We start from the raw sequence: 19,227 nt of genomic DNA, 5'->3' as shown, positions 1-19,227 counted from the left end.
TAACATTTCACTATAGACTTCTTCATACTTTAAATGTATTTGATATAATTGTTCTGTGTGGTTCGTACAACAATGACATGAAAGAGGAGATGTGAGCACCATCATTCCCACTTTATAGAGGTGAAAATTATTGCTCAGGAAGGTAACTGCCTTATTCAAGGTCTCCCAGAGAGAAAGGGCAGAGCTAGGAAGAAAATCCAGCTGTCCTAATTTCTACATTCAGCCTAATTATTTAAATTTTATATTAAACAATAAAAATGTGATATGTTTATATGTGTCTATGATTAGCTAGTAATCTCACTATATAATTTTTAAATATTTTTACTGTCTGTGGAATGGTAAAATTAAAAATATAACTATCCAATATTGAAGACCAAGAAAATATATCTTTCTGGGTTAAAAAAAGAATATTGAATAGTCTAAAAATATTATGTACTTGAGAAATAATGACATACTTATCAATGGTCTTGCTCATTTTTCTCAATGCTATCACAGATTTTCTAGGATCGTGTATATAACTGTTAAATGAAATCAATAAATCCCCAACCCCACAACCCTGTCCCAAATCAATGGATAACAGTAAAGCAAATCTGGTTGACTTTTACTTGTTAACAGGTTTTTCTAATGACTGAGTACAACAGAGGTTTTCTGATGTCTGGAAACCTTAAAAGATCTCGTCTCTACTCAGCAATTGAAGTGTAGCAACCCTAACTGAATCATTTTGTCATCTTCATGTCTGGTATCGACACCTGTAAGTTAAAATTGCATGTATTGGTAATAAATTATCTTTAAAATTAGTCAAAATGAACTATTTGCCAGTATCAGAACCAGTTATTCCGGCTCTACAGGACTGACCTACATTGCTTCTTAATGCATCTCTTTGTAAAAAGGAAATTCTAATATTACCACTGACCTACCTATCACTTAACCTGATTTATTGAATACCTTCTATGTGCAGGATATTTTACTAGATAAAGAAACTAAAAACTAAGAGCATAGAGTAGAGAGGAAAGGGTACATTAAACTTATATTACAGAAATAATTGACTCATTTATGACTAGATGCATATTACCTGCTCTTTAGAACTATAAGTACCTTTCTAAAGTAAATGCATTTATTGTACATTATAATAAAAATGTTTATAAATAACACATCAATGATTACCAAAATCCTGTTTAAAAGGTTAATGGGAACAACTTATTTTATGGAAGTAATTGGTATAAATGATCTTATAACATTTGTGTCAGTAAAGGTTTTGAGCATTTCTTTACATCAACTTTGTATAGCATGGGCCAGAATAAAATTGAAAAGTAAAAACTATATGCAACCACCATCTATCTCAGAGTAAATAGTGGACTATGAGGAAGTGGTAAATTTAAATTTTTATTACACCAATAATGAAGATTATTTATTGACATATTGACATGATTGCCTCTCCAGATTTTATTCATAAATGTCTCACTGTAGGAGCCTGCATGAATAAAGCTTGGGTCTCAAAAGTCAGACACACTGGATTTGGAATACTGTCCACATTCAGATTCCAATCTGTGCTTCAATCTGAACCACTCCGCTCTGCATGTTTGCTGGAATCCTCCTAAGACTGAAATTTCCTGGGAGATATCCAGTACTTTTTAGGCTATAAACAGCAAAACAAACTGTCTTTCTTGTAATATGTTGTTATGTCTAGTGCTAACTGAAATCAAAGTTTATAGGTGTGGGGAAAGTAACTCAATTTTTTTTTTTTTTGACAAATTTGATCTAATTTAAATTTTGGCCAAAAATTCAGCTCAGTAATACAAGTTTTTGGAATAATTCATTTTTACGATTAGTTTTAAGTGTAGTAAATGTTGCCTAAATAAGGAAATATTGGTCTATACAACAAATTATGGCAAACAAATTTCCAGTGGTAGTAGAGTTCTTATCACAGTGGGGCTGTTTTTCTCAGATAGGTTCTTTGTGTAATTGTGTGTGCGTGTGTGTGTGTGTGTGTGTGTGTATATTTCAACTTAATTTCAAAAACGAATTTTAAATTTGCAGATGTATCTGTAGTGTGTATAACTGAAAAACATAAGGGAAACATAATTTGTTATTGCTTTGATAACAACATATTTGCTGACAAATCTAGACAAATAAAATTAGTTTAATCTTTTATTAGAAATTCCTGAGACATCTATGAGAAACAATATATGAGGAACATCTCATAATACTGACTTTCTTCCTTATGCTCTATTTTAAAATCCTGCCATTTTTAGGTAAGCACAAGCCACCCAGCTAAAAACAGATGACATTTCTCAGCCTCCTTTGCATCGAGTGTGGCCATATGACTAGTTTGTGCACCATGAGAATTAAGTAGTAGTGCTGTGTATAATATTTCTGAAAAGTTGTTTTTATAAAGTGTGCCTCTTTGTCCCTTTCTTTTTCTTGCTGTTTAAAATGGGATATTATGCTTGTTGCTTGAGCAGCCGCCTTCAGTTAGCATATGATGGGCTTGAGAGTATAAGCCATGTGCCAAAGATGGCAAAATCATGGCAAAATGATAGCTATGATTGTGTGTGTAGGAATATGTAGGTGTATGTGTAGGAATCTGTTATATACAGTTGAACCAAGTCATAAAGAACAGTACCAGGAAGTGAGTCTTGCAAAACAGGACCTGAAATCTGCCGTTGGCCAAGTGAAATACTGAATGTTGAATAACTGGTGACCATGATATACAGTTGCAAACATTTGGTCAAGTTGTTGCCTGCTACATCTTGGAGACCAGATGCTATCATAAAGTAGAGTTATTGGAGGAATGATTCTTAGTGCTTTTACCAAGAAAGACAGTCTCAGGCTAGAACCAACCCATCAGAAAGCTGACATGAAAGAGATGAAGGGAAGTACTTTCTACCTTCAGGCAGCTATCTAAGTTTGATTTAGAGTCCTATAATTTGGATCCTAGTGGGGTTGACAAAACAAACCACATTTATACACCAAATTGAGTTCATCTCCTTTAAGGTTTCTCTACCAGAAGATGGGTTCCAGCCCACTGGCAAAACTTCCATTCAAGGTGAGGGACTTTATCCAAGTTGTTTCAAAAGTTTTCAGAGTAAATGTCAATATTTGTGCAGATATGATCTGTATCTGTGGTTATTACATTATAGAACTGACCACTCTACAAAATCCAGAGTCTTTTCTGGGTGAGCCACAGTGGCACCTTCTAAGGTCTGGAATCAGAAGAAAAAAAAAATCAGGATTCTTCAAAAAAGAGCTTTTATCCAAAGGAAATGGGGGAATTAGGTACTAGTTTTGGGGGAGCCACATAAAATCAAAGAAGGCTGGAATCTTAGCAGACAGCCAATTGACATGGTGTAGTACTTTGGGTAACAATGGCTGAACATATGAGTGTGAACCTTGATTCTTCATACCTTTGATGTCCTGGTAGAACTCACTAGTGTGGGCCTTGCAGGGCCTGTAATCACTGTGGCTTCACATATCACCAGTTTCTGATATTATACAGACCAAGTCTTTGATATCAACACATTGGAGAAGTAGCAGAAAACGTCAGTAATATCAGCTAGTGATTCACTTCTCACTGCACTAAAGATTGGGGGGAGGAAGAAAGCTAATTTGGGATAAGTAAGATCTGGTATTCATAGAAAAAATGTAGTTTGGGAGCGATACAGGATTTTCTTCTAGTAAGGATGTCGTAGTTCAAGAAATTACTTGGAAATGTTTTTGAAATCATTTTCTATTTTCATCTCATGTTGATGAAGTTGTTATCCTGAGTACATTAAAAAACGGCTTCTACCACTAAGAAAGCTTGAAAATTACTACTATACAAATAGGTCTTTCAAATGGAAATACATGGGTTCTTATGTAAGAAAAATAAATGATGAAAGTGATATTTTAATAAACCAGTCTGATGCAGTGTATGGGTTAGAACAGTGCTTCCGTGCTTCCTAAATTTTTAAGACTGCATTTAGGCATTGGCCAGTTGGCTCAGTGGTGGAGCATCAGCCAGATGTGTGTAAGTCCTACATTCGATTCCCAGTCAGGGCACACAGGAGAAGTGACCATCTCCTTCTCCATCCCATCCCCTCCTCCTTCTCTCTCTCTTTCACTCTCTCTCTCTCTCTTCCACTCCTGTAGCCATGGCTTGAATGATTCAAGCAAGTTGGGCCCAGGCACTGAGGATGGCTCCATGGCCTCTCTTCAGGTGCTGAAATAGCTCAGTTGCCAAGCAACAGCCCTAGATGGGCAGAGCATCACCCTATAGGGGACTTGCCAGGTGGATCTCATTTGGGGAAAATGCGGGAGTCTGTCACTCAACCTCCCTGCATCCCTGCCTATCACCAAATTTAAAAAAAAGAAAAAGAAAGGATTGCATTTTCAACACAAAAACTAATAGCCCACTGTGTAAACAGATGTGGGGCTACTGTTTCTTGAGTTATGACTACCAGCCTGAGGGCCTGATTGGACCAATATTTTGAACACATTTGAAGTCTTGGAGCATGGGCCAGGACATGCTGGGTGGAGAAAATTAATTTAACAATTGGCCTAATATAGGGACAGATTTGGTGAGAAACAATATAAAAGTTATATGGAAAAGATTTCAGCTGCTACCCTCAAAAAGCAAGCGAGATAAGTCTGAAACAAGGTGCATATTCAGTTCTAAATAAGGTAATTTGAAGGCACTGGGGAACACACAAGAAGAAAAATCACATAGCAGTTGGGAGAATTGTGAGCCATAAGAAACTTCCCAAGGAAATATTTCTTTAATGTTTACTGCACTTACTAATGAAATAATGCAGTGATGATACAAGGACACCATTGTGAACACTGTCTTCAATAATCTGGACTTGAAAATCTAAATGACCTACATTTAAATCCCAGGCTTTTTACTTGCTCCTTGTAACCTAGAGCACATTACAATACTACAGTGTCCCTATCTAAAATTTTTTTATAATAATAGCACCTACATCCTAAGGCTATTGTGGGTTTTAATGGGATAAATAATGTAAGGAGTTTGACAGAGACTTTGACACTGAAAAAGACTATCAATAGATGCTAGTTATCTCCAACTATTATACAGATTCTCTAAAACTTTTAAACAAATTTATTTTGTAACAGATCAATAGAACTGTTGTCATAGACTAGCTATAAAATGAGGGATTGCAAGAAAAAAAATGCAGTAATCAACAATCTTTCTCCATTGGCTTTCTTTTCTCTTTGTTTCCATCTCTGGCTTAGTCTCTTGCCATTCCCTCATTCTCTATCCCCCCCTTCCTCGTCCCTTATTAAAAATTAAGGACTCTGGAAAGTACTTAATTGCCATAAAATTATGCTGGTAACTACAAAGTATTTGCCTGTTTGAAAAACAATTTGCTACCTATTTCATTCTTTAGTTATTTAATTTCTCTTAACTTTCAATTTTTTATTCTTATCCCAAATAGGAACATGAATTTATGGTCTTTTATCTCCTTGACTGACCTCAAGTAGTGCCATCCATATTTTAAATCTTGTATCTAGTCTAGTTCCTGAAGGAAAAGATAATAATTCAACTAGTTTCATCGGGACAGGTGACTCGGGTCATTCAAACATATCAGAGTGTGTGTATATTCACGCGCAGGCGCGTGCGCGCGCGCGCGCGCGCGCACACACACGTATGCATCCCTCACACAATTTCTTTGGTGTTGATTGTTTTTTCATATAACTTCTGACCAAACTTTATTTATTTATGGCAAGTGTATATGTCACCTAACCTTGGAGTAACCCCAAGTCAAAGATCTTTCTAAGCTATTATAGTCCCATAAACCTCATTCCAAAACTCTCATAGCTTGCTGCTGTTCTTTTCTATCCATCTGTCCTTCTTTATTTAAGTTTTGGCTGAAACAAACTAATTTTTCTAAGAGCAATGAACACTTAGTGAGAAGCATTTTTCAAGTCCAAGGACTTTCTCTGCTTTACTTGTCAAATATGTTACATATGTTTTAGGGTTTCTCCTGCAGCAGGATTTTCTTTAGTCATTTTACATTAAATTTCTCTTAAGTGAAGGGTATTGTAGTCTTCTTTCAGGTAAGTGATTTACTATCTATGTTTTGTGACTCCCAAGTGCCAAGAATCATCTCAGAGTGTCATGAAGTCCTTTAAAATTTTCAGCACGTAAACATATGTCTACTTTGATGTCAAGAAATGTTTGCCGGGAAGATTTTTAGAAAGTACTATAAAATTAAAAAATGTATTTTTCCTTATCATAAGAAAACATTTAAAAATAACAACATGCAGCCTGACGTGCACCGGCACAGTGAATAGAAAGTCAGTCTGGAACGCTGAGGTCACCTGTTTGAAACCCCAGGCTTGCCAGGTCAAGGCACACAGGGGAAGCAGCTACCATGAGTTGATGATTCCTGCTCCTCCCATTCCTCTTTCTCTTTCTTTTACTCTCTCTCTTTCCTTTCTCTAAAATCAATAAATAAAACCTTTAAAAAATAATATGTAACTTTGATGTAGATACTTTTGTAATCACTTTGAAATATCCTTCAAATAAAATTTATTTCACACTCATCAGGTCATGTTAATTAAAATCTTATACTAGTTTACAATGTTAAAATTATCACATTTCCTTAGAATTATTAAGTCTTAATGGGACCACATTTAAATGAAGAGATTTAAATCTTTAAACTATTTCCCCAAATTTATTTTTAGTGAAAATCTGATTTTCACACATCCAGATGGGATTTGTTTTCACATTTGTCTGTTATGATTTGACTTTGCCCTAATTTGAATCCTATGTACTAATTTCCCTTCAAGTCTGTCCACAAATTAAATTCTGATTCCTGGGTGTAAGTCTCTCGTGTGTAAATCTCATGGAATGAATGTCTCTCCTTTGGAAATTAAAGAAGGTAAAACAGTTCTCCAAGAATTTTAATAGGGCAGAAAACAAAGACAATAACTGCCTATCGAGTCCCTTATTTTTCTCTTTTAATTTTATTTTAATTAATGCAGAACTTTGCACTTTATCCATTATGAAATATTCATTTTTTACTTCTGTTAACAGAAATTTATTCAGAAGTTGTGGCTAGGTTTAATTATTAATATTTACAATCTACATATATCCAGTTTTATGTGCCATGGTAGACATCTATTTATTGAAAATATAGCTTTTTATAGAGAATGCTTTAAGGTGCTGACATAAGATACACTTGAAAAAAATGTTTACATTTACATTCTTTAATTTCTTTGTAACTCTTAAGTACCTATTAATTTATTGTGGCTTTTTTCCCAAGTGTTTCTGTTATCTCCACTTTGATACTTGCATTTCTGAATTTTCTTCACTGCCACTATTTGTAGAAAGTTGCCACAGGGAAGGTACCTGTATTCCTTGTGAGATTGAATAAATAAATCATTTGCCTTTTTGAGGAGGAGAAGAGCAAATAATTTCCTCACCTTCTGTGCGTCCCCTCTTTTTCCTGCTGCTTTGATATATCTAACAGCTCCTCCAGACTTCCTCCTTCTGTAGTGCTAAAATAATTTCTCATTAGCCAGGCAGTCAACACAAAATTAATGCCACGGAAGCATTAGCTTGAGCTGGGGGCGGGGGTCTAGGGGACTGAGGAAACCAGATGAAAAGAACTAGAAAGCAAAATTTTTACTCTCAACAACTTGAAATATTAGGGCAACAAGGCACATAGGAAGTAATGAAACATCAATGTGTCACCAAGTGCAAATTGACATAGGACAGACTGGGAGAACAGTGCTCTGAGGGGAGGATGCCTGCAGGAGGAGAGGCTGATCCTGAGGACGACTCCCCTCATTCTCACCAAGACAAATATCCTCACAGGTGACTGGAGAGGAAGGCGGTAAGCATGCAACTGAGGGGCACACATGTGAGCCCCACAGAAACTCAGTGAAAATGCTGGCAATACAACGGCGAGTGATGCAATGATGCAAAGGGTGCCTTTTTTGGAGGGGGGAGGCTAATGAGGGGAAAGAATTCAAGCGAGGAATGTGCCACAGCCTCTTAGTGCATCAGACTCTTTCCATGTCACTCCATCAATTATGTCTTCATGACACAACCTGGGAGGCAGATGTTATTCTCACTTTGTAGATGATCAAACTGAAGATCTGAGAGATTAAATAATTTGACCAGTGCTCACACAGTGCCATATGGTGGGACCAGAAGTCAGTCTTATTCTCTAATGGGCTGTGGCTTCTAAATGCATCACCTTTAATGTGATTATATAAAATTGTTCTTATCTACATATCATGTTACCAATGGGTATATATTTTATACTTGTATTTCAAATGTACCCCCACCCCTCACCTTATAGTAAAACACTGACATCGACAAATGAGTAGATCAAAACAGAGAAACACAAAATCACTTAACATAAATTGTACTCAGATCACCAATATTTGACTATATATCTTGAAAGTGTTGGTGTAGCTAAAGAATAATGTGATAATCAGAATATTGGTCTGTTATAAGGAGGTAGACATGGGCCATCACTGCCAGTGTCCATTCTAGCACCAGTCTGAGAAGTTGGCCTGCCCAGACTCCAAATTGTACATAGTGGTATCATTACAGGAGGAATTTAAATATTTGTTATCTGTGTAAGGAGGGCATCAGTAAAATATTACATGAACTATATATTAGTCCAAAATTTAACATAAAGCACTTTATGTGTAAAATCTTTAGATGCTGACATATATACTGAAATCTCTTTCCTATAGTTTTTTTTGTGAAATCTGGATAAATGCCAAATAATGATAAATATGCATGTGCCCTAGATATAGTTCTAAATAGCATGGTATTTTGCTCATGGTTCTTTTTGTATTGTAGTTAACTTATTTCAAAATGTGAGTGACTTCACCAACTGTGATTCTATCAGGATGTACTTTTCTGTGAAAAGGTTATTTCTATTTTTGAAGAATAGATTCTATAGAATGGAGAGAGACCTGGGGAAGGGGAGGACGTTTTCAAGGTTGGAAACATGAGGAGACCTCAGAGTTTGTACGTAATTTATAGGGGCCTTTTTGGGAAGAGGAAACACAGAGAAGGGAGGGAGAGACATTTGCTAAATGAAAAGGAGAAAAGGGAAAGGAAAAGAATGTTCTTTCTGATACCTGTAAATATCTTTTAGGTATTTGGACATTTATTATCTTTTAGGTATTTGGACATTTATTAAAATAACTGATTAATTCATTTTGCTTTCTAGTTTTCCTGCTTCTCTCCCCTATCCTTACTTGCTAAAACACTGAGTGTCCTACATTTGTGAAGTACATCTGGCCAAAAAAATGTTTATGATTTATTCACTCGTATTCGAAGTAGAAATTCTTAACCTGCTAGTCAGCTGTTTTGGGAGGTGGACTATTTTATTAAAGGGCCTTGTTGGTGTCATTTGGAATTGTCTTTAGGGCCATAATTCCCCAGAGAAAACAGTAGTCTGTTTAAGCATTCCCTTGATTATAGTTTATTCGTGTACATTTTTATTATCATTTCAGCCATTTTATGTGGTCATTAATTACCACAAAATTGAACTTTAATTCATTTTGAAATCCTGTAGCTTTGTCTGTCCTTGTATCTCTTTGAAGTATAAATGTTTCTTATCCAATATTATATTCATTTCACCAGAGGCTGGGAATTCTATTCTCAAATTAATGATCTGTTTATTTAAATGATGACTGTGGTCCTCAGAAGCAGAGGAAAAACATTTGTTGAATGTGACAGCCTGATATATTATTTGTGAGTGTCCCTTTTTCCTGACTCTGCAGAGACTCTGAGCCACACAGTTGGAGGGAATTCATGAGTCCTGGAGGGCAGTGCTCTCTCAGCAAACACTTCTCCTACAACATCCAGAGAGCTCGAGAATCCAGGCTTTTCATGATCACATGAAGAGGCAAGATTCTCATTACCTGAGGAAACAGTAAAGGTCATTATTGGACAGTTTTTACTGCTAGGCAATTCTTCACGACAGTGACCTAAAATCTGTCTTGCACCATTTGTCCTGTCCCTGTCACCTGGAGCAAGATAAGACTGAGCTTTTCAGCATCCATACACTATTTCTGAAGGTAGATGGGGCCCATTCAAACTACCCTTCAACCCTTAATGTGGTAGAAGAGATTTGACATTTTGGATCTTTTGCCAACTTTTGGACTTCTATTGTATGCCAGGCACTATTAGAATCTTTAATCCATCTTTTATTTTATTTTATTTAATTTTAATTTTATTTTATTTAATTTAAGTAAGAGTAGAAGAGAAATAGAGACAAATTCCCATATGCACCCTGACCAGGATCCAGTCAGCAACCCCCATCTGCGGCCATGCTCACAACCAAGCTGTTTTTAACACCTGAGGCAGAGGCTCCACAGACCCATCCTTACAGCCTGGGGTGATGTGCTCAAATCAATTGAGCCATGACTGTGGGAGGGGAAGAGAGAAAGAGAGGAGAAGGAGGGGGTTTCTTCCATATTTATTTAATGTGGGATCATGCCAGCTACTGGGGTCATATAAATGAGTAAAACATTTCCCTTGAAGTCAGAGGACTCGTATGCTGGCTTCCATAGAAACATTGACCTCTTTAGACTTGATATTTTAACAGCTGGTTCATCTTGGAGAGACCAATCCTCTTAATAAGGATGAATTTTGTATTAGGATACATCCTGATTAGTTTTCAGCAGACTCTACATTCCTCCCAGCTTGAAACTTCTAGCATACTTGAGAACTGGGTTTGAGTTCCTTTTGATAGTGATCTAATATTTACATTAAAGTATTTTCTTAGCAATCCATTTTTATTTTATATCTTTTAGATTTTCTGTTAGGAAGCTTCAACTAGTTGTGGTGTTAGCTTTCCAGAACCATACTGTTTTCCTGATTGTATATCCTTCATCTTATATCTTTAGTATACATATATTTTATGTATGAGTTATTTCAAAGTTTTCAATATAATTATATTTTCATTAGCTTCCCACTGACTTTAATATTTAAAGAAACTAAAATAATGCATCTAGTGTGCTAAGAATTTCCTAATAAAGACAGTAATATATCTGTTAAATCAAATCATAAGAGAAAATGATCAAACTTGTATTATATATAAATTTACTAATTATTAGGGAAAATTTACTTTATAAACAATAAATGCATGTAGCTTTAGACAAATATTTAATAAGCAAACAAAATTGTTCATTTCAACCTTTATTTCTCTTTTGCAGTGTGAAATATTGGTAAATTTGGTCAAATAGCATTATTTATTCCTTTCTTTTCCTTGCTTATTTAGTAGGGAAAGTAGCCTAATAACATGTTAGTAAGAAGATAAACTATATTAGCAAAATTAATTTAAAGAAGTGTATTTTTTGCTATTTCCATTTGAGATACATTTTTGTTCATCTTGAGTACTTAAGATAGCTTTGAAGTTAAAGCATTGCAGTTCATAAGTACATAAAGCAAAGCAGTACTTTTGTCCATCCACTAGTATTCTTACTCTTTTGGTACCAATGCATGTAAGCTGAACTATTCCATGAACTAAGAACTCTTTTGACCATATGCAGCATTTCTGGAAGACCCTGGTATGCTAAGGAACACTCACCAAATGAGGAGCTCAACCTGATCGGTTCTGCGTCTCTCTGTGAGCCAAGTAATTTCAGATATCATAACCAGGTCACTGTCACATCTCTGTGTGTGTATGTTATAGGAAGCATTTATTCAGACCTACGTAAACACACTTAGTCCCCCACAGCCAACAGCTGACACTTCTCTTTGTCTTTATTTGTCTTCTTGCTCCCTTTTGTTATGCATGGTCTCCAGGGAATTGCCAGGGCAGAAGAATTAAAACCTAGATACAGTACATTAAATGTTCTCTAAAAGTACTTGCAGTGTTTATATAGCATGACCACCCTGGGGGAATTTTCAACAACTATCTCGAATCACAGTCTACTAAGTATTCCCTTGTTGTGTCCACAAGATGAAGTGAAATGAAGCAATAAACATTTATTGGATTAATTAAAAGATAGTTGATTTTTATTTTCAAGTATTTCATCATCTTTTATTCAAATTATAGGAATAGTTTTAGGTATAAGAGCTAAGTTAACCTGAATCATTATGTATTTTGTTTCTATATGTATTTGAACATTGTGTTAGTTCCTGGGGCATTATTTTTATTTTCCTCTGTAACAATTCCATAGTAAGTTATTTACTCCAGTAGCCAAAAGAGCAGAATTGGATTCTGCTTTCCTTGTTAGGGTAATTGTCTATTGTGGAACTACATTTGGAATCTTAAACAACTCTTTTCATGGTCAAAACTTATGAGAGAGGATGTTGGTCATGCACATCGCAGTATTTGAGAGGCTCCAAGAAAAACCATCCAAATCATCAATAGCCTTTGGCAAATGCCTCAATATCACTGGTAGTGCCATCCTTCTGTAAATTCTTGTGTGGAAGATCACATTAAAATATAAATAATCTAGTAGGAATTAATTTTATTAAATCATATTTTTTTCTCTGCAGCAGAGATGTTGGGTCAGAGATTATTAGGTCTCAGGCACCTGGGAGGTAAAGGAACACTCTGAGGAAGTATAAAGAAGAAAGGACAGGGATGCAAAATAAAGACAATTTTGGACTTTGTAATGATTTCACTATCTCACAGCTTCTTACACAATCCCTGTGAACCAGTATTCCTGAGTCTTCAAAGAAGGGGAAACTCATAATGGAAGCATGTTGAAGTGAGGCCCCATGGCATAGTAGAATAACCATTTTTATAAACCATGTAAGTGCAGTGACATAAAGTTAGATATGTCTTTGTTCATCACTGAATTGATTACCTTTTTTCATTTTGCTTTTGTTGTTTTCATCTATAAGAAACCTAGATAGCATACCTCTGAATTATTATCACCTTCTCGAACATACAGGTGAGGTTTGAGAGGAGAATGCGTGGGTAAGCTAAGTCACAGACTAACTTCTCTGTCTACATAAGTACTTATTTAGCATCACTGTATGTCAAGTCCAAGGAAAGTTCATTTAGTGTCCACAGCACTACTTTGTCATTAAGTCTCTCCTTTGGGTCAAATCTTTGTCTCAGGTTTGCAGCCACCGCTTCTCTTCATCTCCATCAGCAGGAAATATCCATGGCTGCTGAGTTTTCAGTATCCTGCTGCCTACAGCAGCCAAATGAGACAATTGCTCAGCCTTAAGTGTTGGTCTCAGAGATGGTTAGCACATACATACTTTGAACCAGAAAGAAAAAAGAACACACACAGCCATATGAGATGTCAGATGCCAGTTTCTCTTTGGAGAAATATAAGATAGAATTCTGACTTTAAAGTAAAGTCTTCTGAAGAAGGTCTCTTCCACATAATTTTAGGAGACACTGTTTCTTAGACTACTTGGAATCATATCCCTGGCAAATTCAAAGTTTTACACTCTAGCAATAAAGGATGCATATTAAATTGCACTAAGTTCTTTTCCCCTTGTTTAAAACCATTTCAAAATAGCTTATATTTGATTTGTAGAGATTGTTTAAAAACAACCTTATAATATTTGTTTCAAATTATGGTAAGGATGTTTTACAACAACACCTAGAGGTTTGTTCATCACTGAATTGATTACCTTTTTTCATTTTGCTTTTGTTGTTTTCATCTATAAGAAAAACCATATAATTTGGGAATCCTTCTGGGCCTCAGATATTGTATCTACAAATTATAAAGTACAGTGGAGAGTTAGTTGTTTGTCTAATTTGTTCGATCAAGCTTAGTAGCTAACTTAGAAAATTGGCATTCTCAAGTGATCCTGTTTACATGACCTGTGTGGTGTGATTTTTTGCACATAATAGGTTCTCAGTGGTTGTTTTAAATACATTGACCAATTTAACAAAAAAGTTGCAACATCACGTTGTCTGTGGCATGTTTCAGCTAATTCTATGCTTTTCCAACTGAAATAGGATGGGTGATTATTCTTTTGTTGATTAGAATTGTCCACTTTATAATGTTTGAAGATCTGCTGGATTGAATTAGAAGACTCCAGGAATCTTTAAAGAGGCTGTATACGATACGTCCCTGGACACAGAGAGTCATCCCTTAGACAAGTTTATAGGATGACTGCTCTCTGCTAGTTTTTTTCTTTCCCTTCTCCAGGAAAATGTAAAGAGTGCCTTTCTCACACCATTGGACAAATTACCTCAGAATAAATTGAATCCTCTTTACAGTCCAGTGGTTTTATGTAATCAATTTTTTTAAACCTGAGTTTCAAACTGGAACACTTCAATAATATAAGAAATCTGAGTAGTTCTACAATTCCTTCTCTCAAATGACATGGCTAAAAAGCAGTGTTACTAAAACTGGAAGTTCTGGTTCAAGTTCAGGCTCTGCCTTTTTTCCAACAATGTGGCCTTGAACAAGTCACTCAGATTATGAATATCCATACTTTCATCAAGCATAATAATATTACCTTGGTTTGCTTTTTTGGTGAATGTCAATGACACATTTGAATGTACTTTGTATATAAATTCTAAAGTGTTAACAAATGTCAAGTTATGACTTTGATGACTCGTTCTCTTTTCCATAAATTGGTCAATGTCTCACCAATGAACAATCCTCTTTGTAAGCTTTATTGTATCTACAATAGCTGGATGATGGGAAACGTTGGACAAAGGGCAGCTGTCAAACGAGACAAAGGGAACAGTGATGGCACAGGAGAAAGACTGGCATATGGTGAGGTGGGGGAAGGGCAAGGCAAGAAGATACTGGTCAAAAGAAGCAACACACACATACACACTCTCACACACATTCTCACTCTCTTTCTCAACCATGGTTGTAAAGAAGTAGCTCTTACATGCAAAAGATGGATGGTAGGCTTGAAATGTATCTGACTGATTTCTTTTGCCAAATCTTTCTCTGTAAAACTAATTGTCAATTTTAAATTGGCAGCTACAGCCATGACTATTTAAACAAATTTAAGCTGTCTCATTTGTGGATGAACAAAGGCCTTTAAATGATATATTCTAGATGTGTTCTGAGGTCTTGATGTGTAATTAGCCATTAAATAGGCAGGTGCTCATGTCCATCAAATGCAGGGTTTAAGGTGGATGCTCTGGATTCCTGAATGTGTAAACAATTCTGGAAACACCCTCGATATGGCTTTATCAATAAATTTCTTACCCTCCAGGTGTGGTCCTGGGATGATTTGAGGTTATAGTGTATATCCTGGGATCTTCAAACACTGCATCAATTCCATTGGGTTAGAGCCTGGGAATATGTATGCTGAACAAGAATTTTCAGCGATTGCTGCCCACACACCAGAGTGAGACCCCATGATCTGGTCAATGTGGGCACTGCCGGCAGGGTCCTGGGAGCAGGCCACCCGGAGGAGGAGCAGCCATAGGCTGGCTGGGATGCTCAGGGCTCCCTAGCAGTTGACTCAGAGGCTTCCCATGGAAGAAAGGTAAAGGGGTCACCGTCCCTCATTCCTCTTGATTCCCTTCTAAGTTAGAAGTTTGAAGACGTTCAAAGGACAGTCTCCTATTGGTTTCTTTGTCTTTTATTGTTAATCTGGAATCTCAATCAGTGCTCTCTGTTTCAGTTTGCTGGTTTAGTTTTGGTTACGGTTGGTAAGCCACAGCAAACACGAGGCATTTTTATCTGGCACTTTTGGTGTGCTCTAGGACTATTATCTGAATCCCTTTTCATGATTTGGAAGGAATGCAGGAGAAAAAGAAAACTTGATATTTAGCACAGGGGCTACTGTCATGCATCAATCTACATCAAAAGAACCGGTGGCTTCCGGCCCACCCCCCTGCGCACTGTTGAAGCCTTCACAAGCCTCAGACCCCTCTCAGCCTAAGGAAATGTAGGAAGTGTACTTTTCACAGGAATTAACTCTTGCAGCCAAACAGGCACATCAGGTTGTTTTATATCCCTTTCCCTTCCACACTGCTGTTCTGTTTTGTTACAACTTTGCAAACTCAAGCAATGTTTCCCAGATGAAGGGAAAAATGCAAGGAATTTTTGTTGCTTTATTTATTTATTTATTTATTTATTAAAAAAAAATCCTGTGGAGCAAGAAAGAATGTGACTGCAGTTTTATTTATGGTCAATAAGCCCAGATGAATATGTGGTAAACGTTGTTGAGACCGTCACCAAGCAAATCACCATGTCACAAGAAATATTATTAAATTCTGTAATTTCCTTTTCTGAAAGTAGTTTCTCTGTATGGAGTTAGAGGAAGAAAATTACATTCAATATTCACCTTAACTGAAAAGCAGCTGAGTGTGGTGGCTGATAGCCTATAAATAGCAGATCTGTGACCTCATTCTCTCCCTTGCCGGTTGTTTGCCGTCTCAAGTTGAATAGAAAATTGTCAATCATCCGGAGATTCTGGGCATGTTGGCCAGCTTATTTGGGTAATTCTGGCCTGGCCCTTGTTTTTCTGTCGTTGTTCAGGTAGGGTCGCTCCGTTTCAGAGAAAGCAGCCTGCGGTCTGTGTCTGCTGCTCTTTGCCTGCATTGCCCAGGTAATTGCAGTTGTGTGGAAACGGCCTAATGTGACCTTGGAAAAGTGCTTAACCTTTTGGAGCCTCAGGTGATCCATCTATAAAGTGAATATTGTAGCTGCCTCTCCCTCCTTTCAATGGCATGCTTTGAGAATTGATTAGATAGTGTGCATAAAGCAAGTTGACCTCCTGAAGAAAAAAAATACAATGTATGATTTTATTTCTGGTCTCAGGCTCTGAGGCCAGGCCTCTCCAGTACAACGTGGTCATTATCTGTGCTTTTGGACTGCCTAGAGAGGAAATTCACACCATTCAGGGCAAAACAATCCACTCCAGTTTCTAAATGGTGGGGATTGTCTATCTATGGAGCACAAATTCAACAGATGTTTGCCAACCTTCCACTTGATTTTGTGGCTCTTTAAACTGTGTTCATTAAAACTTCAACTAGCAGACAGCTTTGCAGAGTCTTGGAGCAATGTGTGAATGACAGTTTGTGATATAATGGATACAACCCATATGAAATATGAGGGTCTTATGTCTTGGATTCTTAGAAGCAGTTGTTAAATGAACACGTAAAATAACAGGATCACTCTATCAGTAATTAGAAGTGCTTAAGTTGTTTTTCACATGTTTGTGAATCTCTTACTGATGCCAACATGTTAGAACTTGAGTAATAATAAGTATATTTTGCAGAATTTGAGCACAAACATGTTTCATGTTTTAACTGTTAGATATATGTTGACTCTATTTATTAAAATAACAATAATGAATAAACCCTTAGTACATGGAAAACTTTCAGAAGATGCAACATAATCCTGAACCAATGTTTTGAGCAGAGACCAAGTCTGTGTCTGTTTATGTTTTATAATCTTTACAGAGACATATAATGGCATGTGCTTTTATCTTAAGGTTGCCATAACTTATTTATTTCTTTCTCTCTTCTGTGGGCATGCATGCATCCATGTATTCACTATTTAGCTTGTGGAGTTTTCATTTATTTAGCAAATGCTTTGCTTTGTGGAATGTTTTCACTATTTCCTTGGACCATTTTGTTGCAAGAAATAAATGTGTTCTTTAAATGATTTATTTCTTTTTCTATCAACTTGGGAAACAAAATAAAATTGACATTCTCAGAAAACAGAGGTGCTTTAGAACTTGAAAACATTTACTATGAAATAAAAAATTTGTGTTTACTTAGAGCTCAGTTTCTGTTGAAAAAACAAACATCCCAGAGCCTCAGAAAAAGAAGAGAAGCCCCCTGCTGACACATTCTCTCCCTGATTGATGATGTTATCTGGGCCCAGCAGCTCCAGAAATGGCAATCCGGGAACAAATGGATTGGGTTTTATTCAGTGAAATACCTTTTGGAAGAGGCAAGATGGAGATAAAGTAGGTGGACGTACCAAATTCCACCTCCCCAAACCAAAGTGGATTACAACTTACTTTTAAAAACCACCATCTGGAAAAACCAACTTTGGACTAAACTAAGAGCAATCTTTAAACAAGGAACACCGAAGAAGCCACAGTGAGACTGGTAGGAAAAGTGGAAACGCGGAGAGGGTTGCCCAGCTCCTGGGAGCTAACCGCAGTTCAGAGAGACTTGCAAGGGGGGGAGTGAGTTTAGCGGAGAGGGGAGGGTCCTGGGCCCCAGGAACAAAGCCCCAGCCTGCAGCCCCAGAGCCTAGAAGAAGCGTATGGACAGTGTTTAGCTGCAAAACAAGTCAGATTACTGTTTGTGAGAAAGAGACAGATTTCTACAGACCCATGATTCTTCTTAAAGGGACCACGCAGAAAACCTCTTCACAACCACTAAACCGGGACTCTGGGATACTGGGAGAGATGAGAGGACTGGAGTAGCAGGAAGAGAGTGTAATCTAGGAGGAACAGGAAGAAACACTTTTAGGGACAGTAATCCTAACCCCTGGGCTGAGTCACTCCCCAAATCTAAAGTGAATATTTCCCCTGAAACCAGCAATACCAGTAAAGGGAAGCAGGACACCAGCCAAACAAGCTCTCCTGCAGCACTCAGAGCAGTCGCTTAGAAAGAGGGAGCCTTCAAAAGTACAGTATTGAGTGCTGAGATCTGAGATGCAATGCCACCACTCACACTGCTGAGGGGCTCGCCAGAGGGTGGGTGGTGGGATACAGAAGTGCAGTCCTATTGGCGGGGTGGAAGCCGGGCGGCCACAACTGAGGCCTGGCGTGAGCTCAGTCTTGCCTGGCAAGGGTGGAAGGGGTGCACCAAAGCAGTATAACCCGTCTGCTGGCCAGGTGAGTAAGAGCAATGCTGCCTGCAATCCCACCCACAGGGGAAAGGCAAAAGCTGGGGAACTGCAGAGACCCACAGCTGAGCACGGGCATGCAGCCCCACCAGGCACACGAGTGCAGCTTCGTGAGGGGGAGCAAAGCCAGAGAATAGGCAGAGACCTGTGGCTGAGCATAGGTGTGCAGCCCCACCTGCAGTGCCGAAGCTTGCAGCCTGGCATGGCACACAGCCCCACCCACGGAGGCCGAAGCCAGCTGAGGCTTGTAGATCAGGCACATGAACACAGCCCCTCCTGTGGAGGAGAGGTGGAAACCACAGTGACTGCTGCAGCGGGCCAGCACTGGAAACACACATACCCGAACACCCAAGGCAGCGGCAGAAGGGGTGGCATGCCTGCAGACAGAGCACACCTAGGGAACACAGAGGCCACACCCATTGGACTTCAGTGGCCACATCCTTCTTATACACAGACAAAATGAGAAGGCAGAGAAATGCAACACAAATG

This window comes from Saccopteryx leptura, chromosome 3 (genome assembly GCF_036850995.1).
Source record: "Saccopteryx leptura isolate mSacLep1 chromosome 3, mSacLep1_pri_phased_curated, whole genome shotgun sequence".
In the NCBI taxonomy this organism is placed as follows: Eukaryota; Metazoa; Chordata; class Mammalia; order Chiroptera; family Emballonuridae; genus Saccopteryx; species Saccopteryx leptura.
Note: the sequence above shows the minus strand (reverse complement) of the source record.